The sequence below is a fragment of the Triturus cristatus genome, chromosome 4_1 (assembly GCF_964204655.1).
Source record: "Triturus cristatus chromosome 4_1, aTriCri1.1, whole genome shotgun sequence".
NCBI classification, from domain to species: domain Eukaryota; kingdom Metazoa; phylum Chordata; class Amphibia; order Caudata; family Salamandridae; genus Triturus; species Triturus cristatus.
Genome location: NC_140585.1, coordinates 398,577,720 through 398,591,861, shown reverse-complemented (window position 1 = coordinate 398,591,861; position 14,142 = coordinate 398,577,720). Strand labels below are relative to the sequence as shown.

At 49.3% G+C, this 14,142-nt stretch overlaps 1 long non-coding RNA gene across 1 annotated transcript in view; it reads left to right on the top strand.

Annotated features, from left to right (window-relative positions):
• The first annotated feature begins 2,104 nt into the window (after positions 1 to 2,104).
• Positions 2,105 to 14,142, top strand: part of LOC146855006 (uncharacterized) — a 159,223-nt gene continuing 147,185 nt past the window's right edge. Inside the window, exons 1-2 of the long non-coding RNA XR_014981266.1 lie at positions 2,105 to 2,223; positions 5,058 to 5,138. This is a non-coding gene — a long non-coding RNA (uncharacterized LOC146855006). The remainder of the gene's footprint in view (positions 2,224 to 5,057; positions 5,139 to 14,142) is intronic.

The window sequence follows — 14,142 nt, the reverse complement described above, 5'->3', positions numbered from 1 at the left end:
ACCTAATCCCAAATCATATCTAACATCCTATGTTTAAAGAACTATGTTATCCAAAAGAGAGGCCTTCTTGGAGTAGAATCTTATTCTATACTGACTATACTGACTGTTAGTGCGTGTACAAGCGTCTAAGTGTCTACACTAGATGCGAGGGCAGGAATCTTCCATAGTAACAGGGCTATGAATTACTTGCATAATGACAGAGAAGCCGGGCCTTTTTGCTCGGTAGCTGGAAGAATGTTTACTTAAACTACTAGACAGGAATGCATTGGGTAGGGAGCGGAGCAGATAATTTCGAAGGTGAAATACAGTTTTTGGCAGGCAACAGGCTGATGTCAGGCACCGTTAGCCGCGCAGAGAATGAGGACAAAGTTCATGGATACAGATGCGGGCTCAGACTGGAGCTTTCAGAGGCAGAAGGCAGGAAAAGCTTGATGGCAGAATCAGGGCCTACTTGCCTGGACTGTAAAATGGCATAAGTGAACCATATAAAGGCGGTGGCCTTTCGTACTTAGGAATGGAATATCCGGCCCATTCATGGCGGATCTGAAAGAGGACATGTTGGCGGTGGACACACATGTGTTTGCGTCTTCATAACTGGAACTGGAGGGAACATACATGTACTTGTGATTTATACATGAAACCGTTGGGGTCCAAGATAGGGGACATAACTGACCAGAAAAATCCATATTTCCACAATTCCATAGCAGTTGGAAGTTTCTTTAAAGGTATCAAATGAGCCATACGCGAGAATTGGTCTACTACAGTTAGAATGGTTGAGTAACCCTTCTTAGTTGGTGGAAGCTCAACTATGAAATCTAAAGAAATGGTATGCCAAGATTGAGGTGGTACAGGTAAAGGTCTTAGTAGGCCACTTGGAGCTTGGTGTGAGGACTTATTTTGAATGCACACATTACAGGTCTCAACAAAATTTTGTATATCTTTGAACATGGAAGGCCACCAAAATGTTCTTTTAATGACTTCATAAGTCTTTGTAACACCTGGATGAGCTGACAAGAGAGTATTATGATGTAGTTGCATAATAGACTTTTGGGTTTCAGGTAATGGTACAAAGATTTGGTCATTTACAAACAAGAATCCATCTCTTACTTGTAAAAATGGGTATTCTTTTTTTCCAACTCTCTATATCTTTAGATTCTAGATCTTTTTTTATGTCTGAGATTACATCACAAATGGAAAGACTAGCTTGAAAACATGTTGTAGGTAGTACTGGTTTTGCAATTCCATTATTTTCTGAATCATTTTCACCTATCCGTGATAAGGCATCAGCCTATTGATTTTCTTTTCCAGGCCGGAAAGTGATTATAAAATTATAATCATTGAAAAACAAAGACCATCGCAGTTGTCTGGCAGATTAGACTTTGACAGATCTCAAGGCTTGTAGGTTTCTATGGTCTGTATATATCGTAATTGGATGACGAGCTCCTAACAAGTAATGGTGCCATTCCTCAAAAACTGCTTTGATAGCCAATAATTCCTTGTCCGCAATTGCATAATTTTGTTCTGCTGCAGACAACTTTCTGGAATAGTAAGCAATTGGGTGCATTTGTCCAGTGTCTTTATTGTGTTGTGATAATATTCCACCCAAAGCAAATTGAGAAGCATCCGCTTCCACAACGAAAGATGACTTAAAAGGGGGGCTGTGGTGAAATTCATTTTTAATTCTTGAAAAGCCTTTTCAGCAGATTCCGTCCAGTAAAATTTAACTCCTTTTCGAAGAAGTTTGGTGATGGGCGTAATTATTTGGGAAAAGTTCTGAATAAATCGACGGTAAAAATTTGCAAAGCCCAAGAAACTTTGTACTTGTTTTACTGAAGTTGGACTTGGCCAGGTGCTTACAGCTTCTATCTTCTTGGGATCCATTTCTATCCCAGAAGGACTAATCACGTATCCTAAGAAATCTACTTTTGAGACATGAAATAAACTTTTTTCCAATTTCACATAAAGAGAATTTGAAAGCAGTTTTTGAAGGATGGCACAAACTTGTTGTACATGTTCTTCTCTTGAATTTAAATATATAAGTATGTCATCAATATAGACAACATAACAGACATTGATGAACTCGTGCAACACTTCATTTATAGAAGATTGGAAAGCGACAGGAGCGTTACAGAGTCCGAAGGGCATTACTTGGTATTCGAAAAGGCCAAATTTGGTGCGAAACGCAGTTTTCCACTCATCGCCCTCTCGAACTCTCACAAGATGGTAAGCTCCACGCAAGTCCAATTTTGTATAAATTGTAGCCTGTTTTACCTGATCTAATAGAGTAGGAATGAGTGGTAATGGATACCTATTTTTAAATGTAACATTATTTAGGGCTCTATAATCTCCGCCCTTCTTTGGTATGAAAAAAAGAGAAGATGAGACTGGAGATTTTGAATGTCGGATAAATCCATTTGCTAAGTATTCGTCCAAATAGTCTCGTAGATGTTCGTTTTCTTTTTCCGTAAGTGCATATATTCTACTGCACGGCAAAGTAGCACCAGGTACCAAATCAATCCTACAATCGAAATCCTTGTGAGGGGGAAGAGTGTTTGCTCTTTTTTTATCAAAAACATCTGTCAAGTCGGAATAGTGTACTGGAACTCCTTCCAGTAATAAAATGCTCTGTAATCGTTTGAAAAGTAAAATCCTTGAACTATGTTTTCTTTCACATGTTCCTGAAAACAGTGGGTACAATAATGAGAAGAGTTGAATGTAGTTGTTTTATTTACCCAATCAATACCGGGGTTGTGTTTAATTAACCATGGAATTCCTAAAATTTATCTAAACTGGGGTGCATCTATGATGTCAAACGTTATTTCTTCTTTGTGAATGGAGGAACTCTTCATTTCTAAAAGTTCTGTGTGCTGTCGAATGGGCCCTGACGTGAGTTCTTTACCGTCCATAGCCGTCCATAGCACGCACTATTTCCGTATGACTTTTGATTTCTGTTTTTAAGCTGAGTTTATTCAAAAATTGGGTATCAATAAAATTACCAGTAGCCCCTGAGTCAATGAGTGCATCAATTCCCAGGAACGCATGGGATCAGTCAAGGCTTTTAGTTTAACTTTTATACATAAGTGTCGACGCCCAAGGGGTGGCACGGTGGAGGCCAAACTAGAATAAGCACTGGACAAACTGACCTCGTCTTTTATCGAGTGTTCTCGTTTTCCGATTGAGTCATGGCCAAATCTGAAGTTTTTTGTTTACTTTTATTTGGACGTGTTGGGCATTCCTTGACAAAATGGCCCGTTTTGCCACAATAAAGGCACTGGTTTAATTTACACCTCTTTTCTTTTTCCTCTCTTGACAGAGGTCCTCGGATTGTGCCTATCTGCATTGGTTCTACCGAATCCGATTTAGTAGCTACTTCCTTTTGAATAGAAAGTTTCTGAACACTATCACTTTGTGATCAGTTTTACCTCTTTCTCCCCGTCTTTCTGACAATCTGTGATTTAATTTAACTACTAAATCTATGAATTCGTTTATATCGTCCGGAGGTTCTAATATCTGCATTACCATGTCCTTTAATTCTTCTTTTAAACCTGTATAAGAGAGTGAAATTCTTTTGTCATAGGGTCAATTAGCTTCTAACACTAATCGATTAAAAACTGAAAAATAATTAAGTAAATCAGAAGACCCTTGTTTTAAATTCAACAACTCATTATCGTCAGATTGCACAAAAACATTCTTAGCGAAAATCTTTTTCATAGCTCGTTCAAAAGCTCTAAAATTGTACAAAATTGGGTCGTCTTTTCCCACCAGAGGGACTGAACAAAGTGCTGCATCCCCCCTAAATATGAGAAAATAAATGCCACTTTGGAGGAATCATCTGGAAAAGCTGCAGTTTTGGCCAAAAAATGCAAATGGCATCGATTCATAAAAATTGTGAACTTATTGCAGTCACCATAGAACATCTCTGGTTGCGCTAAAGGAACAAGCACTGGAGTGATTACCTGGATTTGTGTTGAGGCAGTTGGAGAAGATCAGGAGGCTGGATTTGGAAAAGTTTGTTGAAAGGTTGCAGGTTTTAAAACTGGTTTGTGAAATGCATCTTATAGAGTCGATAAATCTCTATGTAAAGCTGCATTTTCTAACTTTATGTCCAACATGATAGCTATGTCCTGTAAAGATATTTGCGAGGTTAGTTCCATTGCGTCCAGGCGAAATATTCTTTTTTTTTTTGGCTTTGCCTTCTGTCAGATTACTACGTCGTCCCTTACCTTTAACTTGCTTGCGACGATGTAGTAGAATTTCGCAGGGACACAAGGGACCAACTTCCCAAATTACTAACTTAAAATTTAAGATTTTAAATTTACTATAAGATATAAATTAGAAATTAGGGAGGAGGGCCGGATACTGGACGTGGTAGGAATCTTGCTGTCGACCTGCGAATCAACAAGTGAAGATCTATCAGTCTTCTAAGATTTTCTTAATTTTACAACCAACAGTTCTAAAAGTACTTTAAACGGTTGATGAAAGAAACTCAGTTCTTTGCCTACCTGCGATCAGTAGTTGTCTGGCCTACGTCCAGTATTTCTTATGTTGATTGGGGAGTAAGTCAGTTGTCAGGCGATTTCTTGGATGTCCGACTTTTATGTTGTTACTTTACAATGATCTAAAAAGTAAACAAGTAATTACTCTTTAATTCTAACACTTGAGATCTTTCTATCACTGTGTTTAACTTATGGGCTTACTTTTAATAGAATTGACTTGTGCACTTCTGTGATCTCGCCAAACTGCTTAAAAAATAAAAATGGACAAAAGAGCATTCCACACAATTCTAAGCATACTGTGTTACATAAATATCCCTGAAAACTCTTCTTCAGTATAAATAAGTAACATTCCTGTTAATTAAACAGTCTTATAGCAAACATATCCAAAAGTCTTTTTAAAGTCTCTTTTTTGAATATTGTAAATATACTTTTCCGTGAGCCAAAGAGAAGTCCTTCTTAAATTCAGAAGTTTCCATAAATTGTTCAATTCATTAAACCTTTCTTGCGAAGGGCGCCAGAATAATCAAATTACTTATCTCCTTCTCTCTTTTTCTCTTGTAGGTTCGGTTCTGGTTTCAGGAAGGAAGAGGAATCTCTAGATCGGTGTCCGAAGTCATAAAAGATGGCATTCCAGCGCAGCAGGTAAGTTTCAGGAGGATTCCGAATGCCGCTCCTACCGGGGAAACGAGCTGAAGGCAAAGCACCTTCCAGAGCAATGGGTGCGGCTTTTATAGCCAGCCGCACCCAAACATTGGTACGCACCGTCACGTCCTGCGGGCTGTGCGCGGAGAGCTTTTCCCTATCGCACTGCCAAACTGAGTAATGCATCAAAAGCGGAGCAAGTCTCCGTTTTCAAAGCGGAGCGAGTCTCAGTTCTTAAAAGCAAAGCGAGTCTCTGTTTCTTAATGTTTTCACAAACTACGGAGTTGTTACACTTGAAAACGAAACCTCATGGCCCAAAGTGTTTTACCAAGCAAGTAGCTAAATAAGCACATAGAACGAATGCCCATTAGTTTTTTTTAGAATCAATCTTTTTTATTAAGTGATAAACCTGCCAAATACACAGCTCGACTGCCTACATCCGTGGGCCGGCAGAGCGACACAATATATGCCATACACAGCACCCAGGTCTACAGCCCAGAGGGCGACCCCGTAAACCGGGATGAAACACAGGACAGGCCTGTCAGGCATGCACTCGGAGATCACAAATTTTAAGAAAGAGTCCAAAACAAAACAGACAAACCCCCGCCCCCCTCCCTCTCCGCATCAGTCTCTACCCACCACCCCGAAACCCTACGAGCCGACGGTCTCAATCAACGGGGAATCAAACCTCCCCAGTGCCCCTTGCTCGTTCTAGCGGGATAAGCTGAAGAATTTGCAAATATTTAGGGCACGTAACTTCCCGCACCTCCTTGGATAGAAGCCGCATAAAGGGGGCCCAAAGCTTCACATAATCCGATCCCTTCCCATCGATTCTGAGCGATAGGCGCTCCATCGCCAGCAGATGCCAGAGCCTCCGAATCCAGTCCCGCTGATCCGGCGCAGCCGGAGAGCCCCACTGCGCCAACAGAACGTGCCGCGCCGCCAGCAGCGCCAGGGCCAGCTGTCTGCCCCGCAACGAGCGCAGAGGGAAGCACTTGGAATGCGGGAGACCTAACAACGTGTGCACAGGTTCCCGCAGCAGTTTAATTTGAAACGCCTCATCAAGGTCATCCAAGATCGCCGCCCAGTACCGCACCAAGTTCGGGCAGCGCCACTGCAAGTGCACCAGAGTACCATATTGCCCACACCCCCGCCAGCAAAGACCGGATTGAGTAGGTCCCAAGAGTGAATGCGCACCGGAGTATAGTACCAGTATGACACCACTTTATAAGCAGATTCAGCCCCCGCCGTGTCAGACACCGTATGGTGGACACAATAGTAAACTTGCTCCCACTCCTTGCTCGTCAACGGGCGCCCCAGCTCAGTCTCCCAGCGAAACTGCGCCTTCGACCTCTGCTTCGTAGGACGTGCCATTAATAGGGCATAGAGTTCCGAGATGAGCTTCCGATCATCTTTCTTGTAAATCAACCAGCGCTCAAAAGCGGTCAAGGGACGGAACATCAAGGCGAAGTTGTGAGGAAGGGACACCAAATGTGCGAGCTGTGCGTGGTGATAGGCGTCGGTGGGCGGTAGGTCAAAATAGTCTTTGCGCAATTGGGCGAAAGGGATCACGCCATCCGGCTCCAATAGGGAACCCACTCTCTTACAGCCTTCCTTGCGCCAACGCTGAAAAACAGGTGACGCGCAACCCGGCGGGAAATCGGGGTTGTCCACAATAGGCGTCATAAGGGAGGGGAACGTGGTCCACCCCCGAGCGCTCACTAGTTGATCCCACGCCTTAAGAGTCGGAGACGTCACCGGGAGGAGTAAAGACCCCAGGCCCTGTGCTTCCACAGAAGCCAGAGCTCGCGCCAGATATTACAGCCTGCAACCGTCTGATCCATTAAAGGCCAATGCTTGCTAGAGGAAGGCCGATTCCACTCCGTGATATATCGGAGGCAAGAGGCCTGGTAATAACGCCCGCAACAGCGTAAAACCCAACCCACCGGCAGCCTTCGGCGCATTAGCGATCGATAAGGCAAACCTTGGCCTCTTATTGTGCCACAAAAACTTATTAAGCAGATCTTGCAGCTTGTGAATGGTACCCAGAGACTGCTGTGCAGGAAGCATCTGAAACAAGTAAAGGACCCTTGGCAACACCGTCATCTTGACCGCCGCGAGTCGCCCATACCAGGCCAGACCAAGGCGAGACCAGTCAGCGAGCGCTTTAGTGGTGTGTTACACCAATAATCTATAATTAAGGTGAGCGGTTTTGACAACTGACGAGGCCAAGCGAATCCCCAGGTAGGAGATATCAGAGTGCACCCACTGGAAGGCAAAGTCTCTCCGCAGATCGACTTCCTCTTCAGGGATAGAAAGGTTAAGCATCATCGATTTTGAAAAATTAACTTTGAATCCTGCAACCGATCCAAAGTCGCGGAGTTCTCGCATCAAGCACCGTAAAGAGGTGCGTGGGTGGGTAAGAGAGAGAATACCATTGTCCGCGTAAAGACTGATTTTGTGAATGTCAGCGCCGAATTTAAGGCCCTCGACATCCGGATTCGACCGTATGTGCTGGGCAAAGGGCTCCATATAGAGCGCGAATAACAATGGAGACAGGGGGCACCCCTGCCTCATCCCTCTAGTGATGGGAAAGGGCGAAGACCGACACCCATTCACCCTCACGGACGCCCTGGGGGCGACATAGAGACAGTGCACCCAGCAAAGGAAATGTTGCTTGAAGCCAAACGTACGCAGGACCGCGAACATGTAGTCCCAGTCCACCTGGTCAAAGGCCTTCTCGGCGTCAATAGAAAGGAGACAGGCCGGGGTCCGAGACCGGTGAACAAAGTCAATAAGATGGAGAAGACGATTGGTGTTGTCCCCTCCCTGTCGCGTAGGAATGAACCCTGACTGATCCGGGTCAATAATGCCATCCATCAGTGGACTGAGACGCGCCGCCAGAATGCCCGCGAACAACTTGGCATCAATATTTAAGAGGGAGATTTGCCTATACGAGCCGCATTCCCACGGGTCCTTCCCAGGTTTAAGGATAACCGTAATCGCAGCTTCCGACATAGTGGGGGTCACCTCCCCCGTCTCCAGAAAAGAATTAAAAAGACGCGTTAAAAGTGGAGCCAGCTCAGCACAAAAGGTCTTAAAAAACAGGGCGGAAAAACCGTCGGGCCGGGCGATTTGGCGACCTTGAGGCGAGCAATCGCCGATATGACTTCCTCAATACGGATGGCAGACTCCAACGCATCAGCAGAGGTCGCAGACAACGGCGTGACTCGGCAGGAGGCAAGGTAGGCCTCTCGGCCCGCCGGATCGGTCGCCTCCCTGGAGTACAAGCGCTGATATAACTGCCGGAAAGACTGCACAATAAGGGCGTCAGTAGTCTGTTCCACCGCCCGAGCGTCCCGAATAGACTGGACTGCCACGCGCTGCGTGCTGGCTCGGAGCCTATGGGACAATAATCGCCCTCCTTTATCCCCGCTTAGGTAAAATTTATGCTGCAGACGCAACAGCGCATATTCGGCCCTGTCAAGATCCAGATGCTTCAGCATACGCCGCTTCGTTTTGAGTTCACTCCACACCCGAGGCGCTCCGGTGGGCTTATGGATGGACTCTAGGGCCCCAACCTCACGGTCCAACTCCGCGCGCTTATCTCTATGAAGACACGCAAAAGTAGCCGCCAGCGCAATGAACTCCCATCGGGGGACTCCCAAACCGCCGCCACCGACGTAGTGCCCTGATCGTTAACCACCAAATAAGCAATGATCGCATCGCGAATCCGAGCAACCGTGGAGTCGGAACTGTGCAAAGAATCGTGCAGGCGCCAGCCAGACGGAGAGGGACGGGTCGCCAGAGAACTAAGCTACACAGAGATGAGGGCATGGTCGGACAGGGAGCGGGGAGTGATGGTCAAATCCGAGAGGAATGGCAAAAGGGAGGTGGAGGCAAAGAAATGAACAAGGCGGGCATAAGTTTTGTGCGCTGCCGAATAGAATGTATAATCGCGCTCAGTAGGGTGCTGTATGCGCCAGACGTCATGCAGACCGCCATCACTCAACCATTGTCTGCCCCCCGGCGAGAGAGCGCCCGCCTGGTGCGATCGCTACCCTGACCTGTCGAGACCCGCATCCATCACCACATTCAGGTCCCCCCCCATCAGTATCAGGGAATCAGGCGAGGCCAGCACCTCAGAAAAGGCCCTCTTTAGGAAAGACTCTTGATGCTCATTCGGGGCGTAGATGGACCCTACAGTGAAGCACATTTCCCCCCACTGCACACGAAGCGCCAAAAGCCTACCCTTCAAATCAGCAACCTGGGCGAGAACCTTAGAATGAGCACGCGCACTAAAAAGAATTGCCACCCCATGTTTCTTAGCCGCCCCAGAAGACCACACCTGCAGGGGAAACCGCCGATCTCTCATCCGCTTAACGTCCTTAGAGAGAAGATGAGTCTCCTGTAACAAACAAATATCACCCTCCGCGCCCTCCAGGAGGGATAGAATAGCTGAGTGCTTAACTGGGTTATTTAAGCCCCGAACATTCAAGCTCACCACTTTAAGACCCCTAGTCATGGAAGACAAGGGAGAGATAGCCAATGATCAAGCGCAAGAACCCAGAGCCCGGAGGAAGACTCACCGACAAGGATTCGGGGACAAACAAACCCCCACTCCTAAGAGGACTGATGCGGAGCCCCAACACATTCCCAAAAACACCCCTTACCCCCCACCCCCAACCCCAAAAGCAAAAAACACAGCAAACATAGAATAGTCACTGCAAAACACAGAACCCAAAGGCCCCGACAGGGGACGACAATCTGACATATAGAACAAACGATGTGGGGAACGTGGAGTCCAGGAGGACGACACCTCGGCACAAAGGGCACCAGCCATCCAACCCCACAGGGCAGTTGACGACCAGCACCCCCCGCCAAGGACCTCCCCCCTCCGGCGCCGCAAGAGAAAAACCACCTGATGCTAGCTCTAGAAGGTTCCTGGAGCACCGTTGCTGTCCGTCACCTGCGCCACCGAAGTGACCGCCGCTTCCCGCTCCAGAAGACTAGTGGACACATCAGGCCCCGAGGGTCGTGGGGAGCGGCCCACCCGCTGCCATCCATCCGAGCGCCTACGCTGCTGCGCAGGTGCATCAGCTACCCCAGTCGGGGAGGAGGGCCGCTCCAGCCCCAGGGCCTCATAAGCTGCAGTCAACGAGCGTAGCTGATGGAGTTTGCCTTGGTGTTTAAAAATAAGACGGAAAGGATGGCTCCATGAGTAAGGAATGTTATTCTTGTGCAGGTGAGTTGTGATATGCCTGAACTCCCTACGCTTCACCAGGGTGGAGGCAGCTAAGTCCTGGAAGAGGGTTGGCTGGTGACCACGGAACTGGATTGGGTTATGCTCACAGGCCTTGCGCAGAATCTGCTCCTTAAGCTGAAAATCGTGCACGCACAACAAGATGTCCGAACAGGGGGGCCCTCGGACCCCTCGGCAAGCCAACGCGGTGCACATGATCCATCTGAATGGGCCGCTCCGTCTCCTCCCCGAGAATCTGACGGAAAAGCTGAAGCACATATTCTCGGAGATCATCCCCCTCGCCCTTTCACGGCACTGCACGGATTCTAATGTTATTCCGTCGGGACCGGTTTTCAAGGTCCTCGACGTGGGCCTGCAAGTCAAGGTTTTGCTCCCTGAGACGAAGGACATCCTGCTGAAGCTAGTGCATATCGTCCTCACGCCCTAGGTCATGCTCTTCCACAGTGGCGATGCGGTCCCTGAGAGCATCCACGTCGTGCCGCACCTCGCGAAGGTCAGATGAGAGCTGGGAGCGGAGCTCCAGGATGTCCTCCTTGATGGCAGAAAAGAGGTCGAGCATAAATGCCTTAGTAGCTGGCTGGTCGTTGTCCTCAGAGCATCTTTCAGAGTCTTATCTCGCCGAGCTTTAGTGGAAGACATGGCAGCTACCCGGGTGCTCCACCAACCAACGCAGGTAGTCCAGCCCCTGGAATCGAAGGAGCAGGCCACACACCAACACCACCCTGGCCCGGCTTCAAAACGCCGACGGGTCACCAGCGCCTCCGCCGGCCGCCGACGCGCGGCCTGAGTACCACCCTGCTCAAGCAGCTACGGCCCCCAAATCCTGGGGCAGCACGCAGCACACCAGCAACTGCAGCAGTAAGCTTCCACCATCCGGGCCCAGCAGGTTTCCCACCGGCCCTCCACTGAGGAGTACCGGCCACCGAGCGCCGCCCGCCGACCTGCGGGCCGAAAAGCGGGCCCAGGAGCCAGAGTCACTGGCCCCTCGAACCCCCAGTCAGTCCCTCTGACACTCGTGAACCCTTAAGCGATCCCTGTGCTCCACCACACAAGGACGTCGCTAACCCCGAGGCCACATGGAGCACGACCTCAGCAGCTGACCATAGGGGCCTCAGCCAGGACCCCGGCACGCCCCGGTCCCTCCGCTCCCACCGTCCGCCGAAATGCGGACCGAGCAGGCCGTACCACCAGCCCCTCACTGAGGCACACTGGGCCGAGGGCACCGCCCGTCAGACCATGGGCCGAAATTCAGGTCCCTGGCCAACGCCACCGGTCTCCAAGGTAGGGCAGGCAACACACAAGCAGCTCCCTCACTCCGTCAGCCAACTTCGTTTCACACACAGGCCATGTGGAGCGCTGCTGCCAAGGGCCGGCCACAGGGCCCCAGCCAGGCCCCCGCGCACCCCAGCAGCGCCCGGCCCACCGTCTGCCGAGATGCGGACCGAGCAGCGCCCCCTAGCAGCCAGCACTCACCGGGGCGAAGAGAAGCGATGTCCACAGAGGGCGCGCAGCCCCGCCAGGCAGGATTCAGCCGGAACCAACAGCAGGAGGGCCCTCCAGTAGAGCCACACACCACTCGACAGCAGGCCCGCCCGCGTCCCTCGTCACTTCCAGCCGTCGCGGGGGGGGGCGCACTAGCTCTCACCGCCGGCGTCCCCAGGACCAGTGCCGGAGTCCACAGGGCCGCCGGGTCGCAGCTATGCCGGGACCGGAAGGCCCCGCCGGAGCTACCAAGCAACATCCCGATTCAGAAGCAGGGCCTCAAAGAATCGGGGTCCGCCAGCCATGTGACCGCCCGCCGCAGGCCCACGAGAGTGGCAACCGCCGCAGCAGCACATCCAGGCCTCAGATGGTGGCCGACGCAGCCCAGACTCCACGCTCCTCAGGTCTCCACCAGCACACCTGCCTCCACCAGGGATGAGTCGCACGCGCGCTGGCGCTAATTTCAGACCGCTAGGCGGCGTGGAGGATCTGATCCCCCATCCAAGTTGTCCTGGTCACCGCACTGCCACAGAGGGCCGCCGGGCCGCAGCGAGGCCAGGGCAGGGCAGGCCCTCGCTGCACACTGGAGTGCCGTCGTTCTCCGAAATGGGGGTCTCCGGGATCAACAGGTAAGTGGGCCACTCTTGTGGGCGACAGAACAGGAGCAGATGGGCATCAGGGGACAAGATATGCAAGGCGATGGGTGGCGGCGCCGGAGAGACGGAGAAACACGTCTCACTCGGCCGCCATCTTAGCCACGCCCCCCACATTAGTTTTTAACATTTAAACATACTGATTACGGAGTGCTGGTGCACGGGAAAGGGGTGGGTTTTTCTTTTAATAAACATAACGTTGGTTCTAGAGCCACGTGTGTTGTGGGAATTATTTAGTCACCAATCCGTTCTTCATGACAGACTCTTAACGAGCCCTCAAACTATGCCTTGCATATATTCCTTCTATTCCACGTCCCACAATCTATTGGTCAAATTAGATCGCAAACTGTGCTCCCACACACTCGCACCCTCCTTACAAGCTGCAGTCTACCTAGGCTGGGTAGTTTCCGACCATGAAGCCCACACTGTAGACTTGTATTAGGGTAGCCCCACACCCCCGCACCTGGTGTCTCCCCCGTGAATGCCTGGAGGACTGAATATTTCAGGACTTCCAGAATTTTCACATTCGCAATTTCTTTATTGAAAATGACGGCACTGCCTCCAACAAACTCCTTGAGTGGGATGCCTTCAAGGCTGTCACCGCGGCACTAGCCTTCAGGAAGTTCGCCGCACATTAGACAAAGCAATCGCAGAGGCTGATCAACATCTACCCCTGTTGGAATGCCAAGCTGAGCAGGTCTGACTCGTCCCTCGCCCCATGCTGGAAGAGGCTAAACACAACTATGCTTCTCTTTTGGAGTGCTTATGCTGCTTCATCCTCACTACATACGTGGGCAAAACTCACATGGACAGTAATAATTCAAGACACCTCATTGAATGGCTGATCTGCCAAGGTCAAAGGGAACCCCCCATCTTTGAACTGCGCCCCCACCTCGGGTGTAGTGCTGCATACACAGCGCAACATCCCTACATCATTCAACAGTTATTACTTCTACACATACAGAATGCCCAATGTAGACCGCGGGGACACAATTGACTCTTTCCTTGAACACCTCCCTATTCCTAGTGTTGAACAGTTCCTAATAATACATAGGATCTGCATGTTTAGATAACATAAACTAAGGGATTGGTGTCCAGACTAATTCCAGACATCCCCAAAAGCTATGTTAGCCTTTAGACCAGCTAGCTCACAGTGCTACCATAACCCAATTTTTCAAAGGAGCAAAATGGGGAGGTTTTCAATAAGTATTTATTGAACCAGCGTCATTCTAGTATAAAAAATGTTTGCTGCAACAATCATTAGACAGAAACAGATATATAACATTACAAGCACTGACAGAGTATATGAAAGGTGGAATTCCACCATGGTGCTAAAACAGTAAATATATGCAGGCATAGCGATACATGGCAGTAATCGAGTGTACTTCTAAGATGCAAACCCTACCTAAGTGTACCTAGCATGTATGTCGGAGTAAAGCCAAGAATCCCCTAGGAAAGACCCACTACCTGATGGGAGAGAACGAAGGACCCCGTCTTGATCTCAAGGTGGATACCCCGCAAGAGATATCAGACCACTGCATGCTGGAGCTTCTGCGTGCAGGGACTTCAGCATCCCGTGTCAGCGTGGATGCTTCTCCTCTGGTTG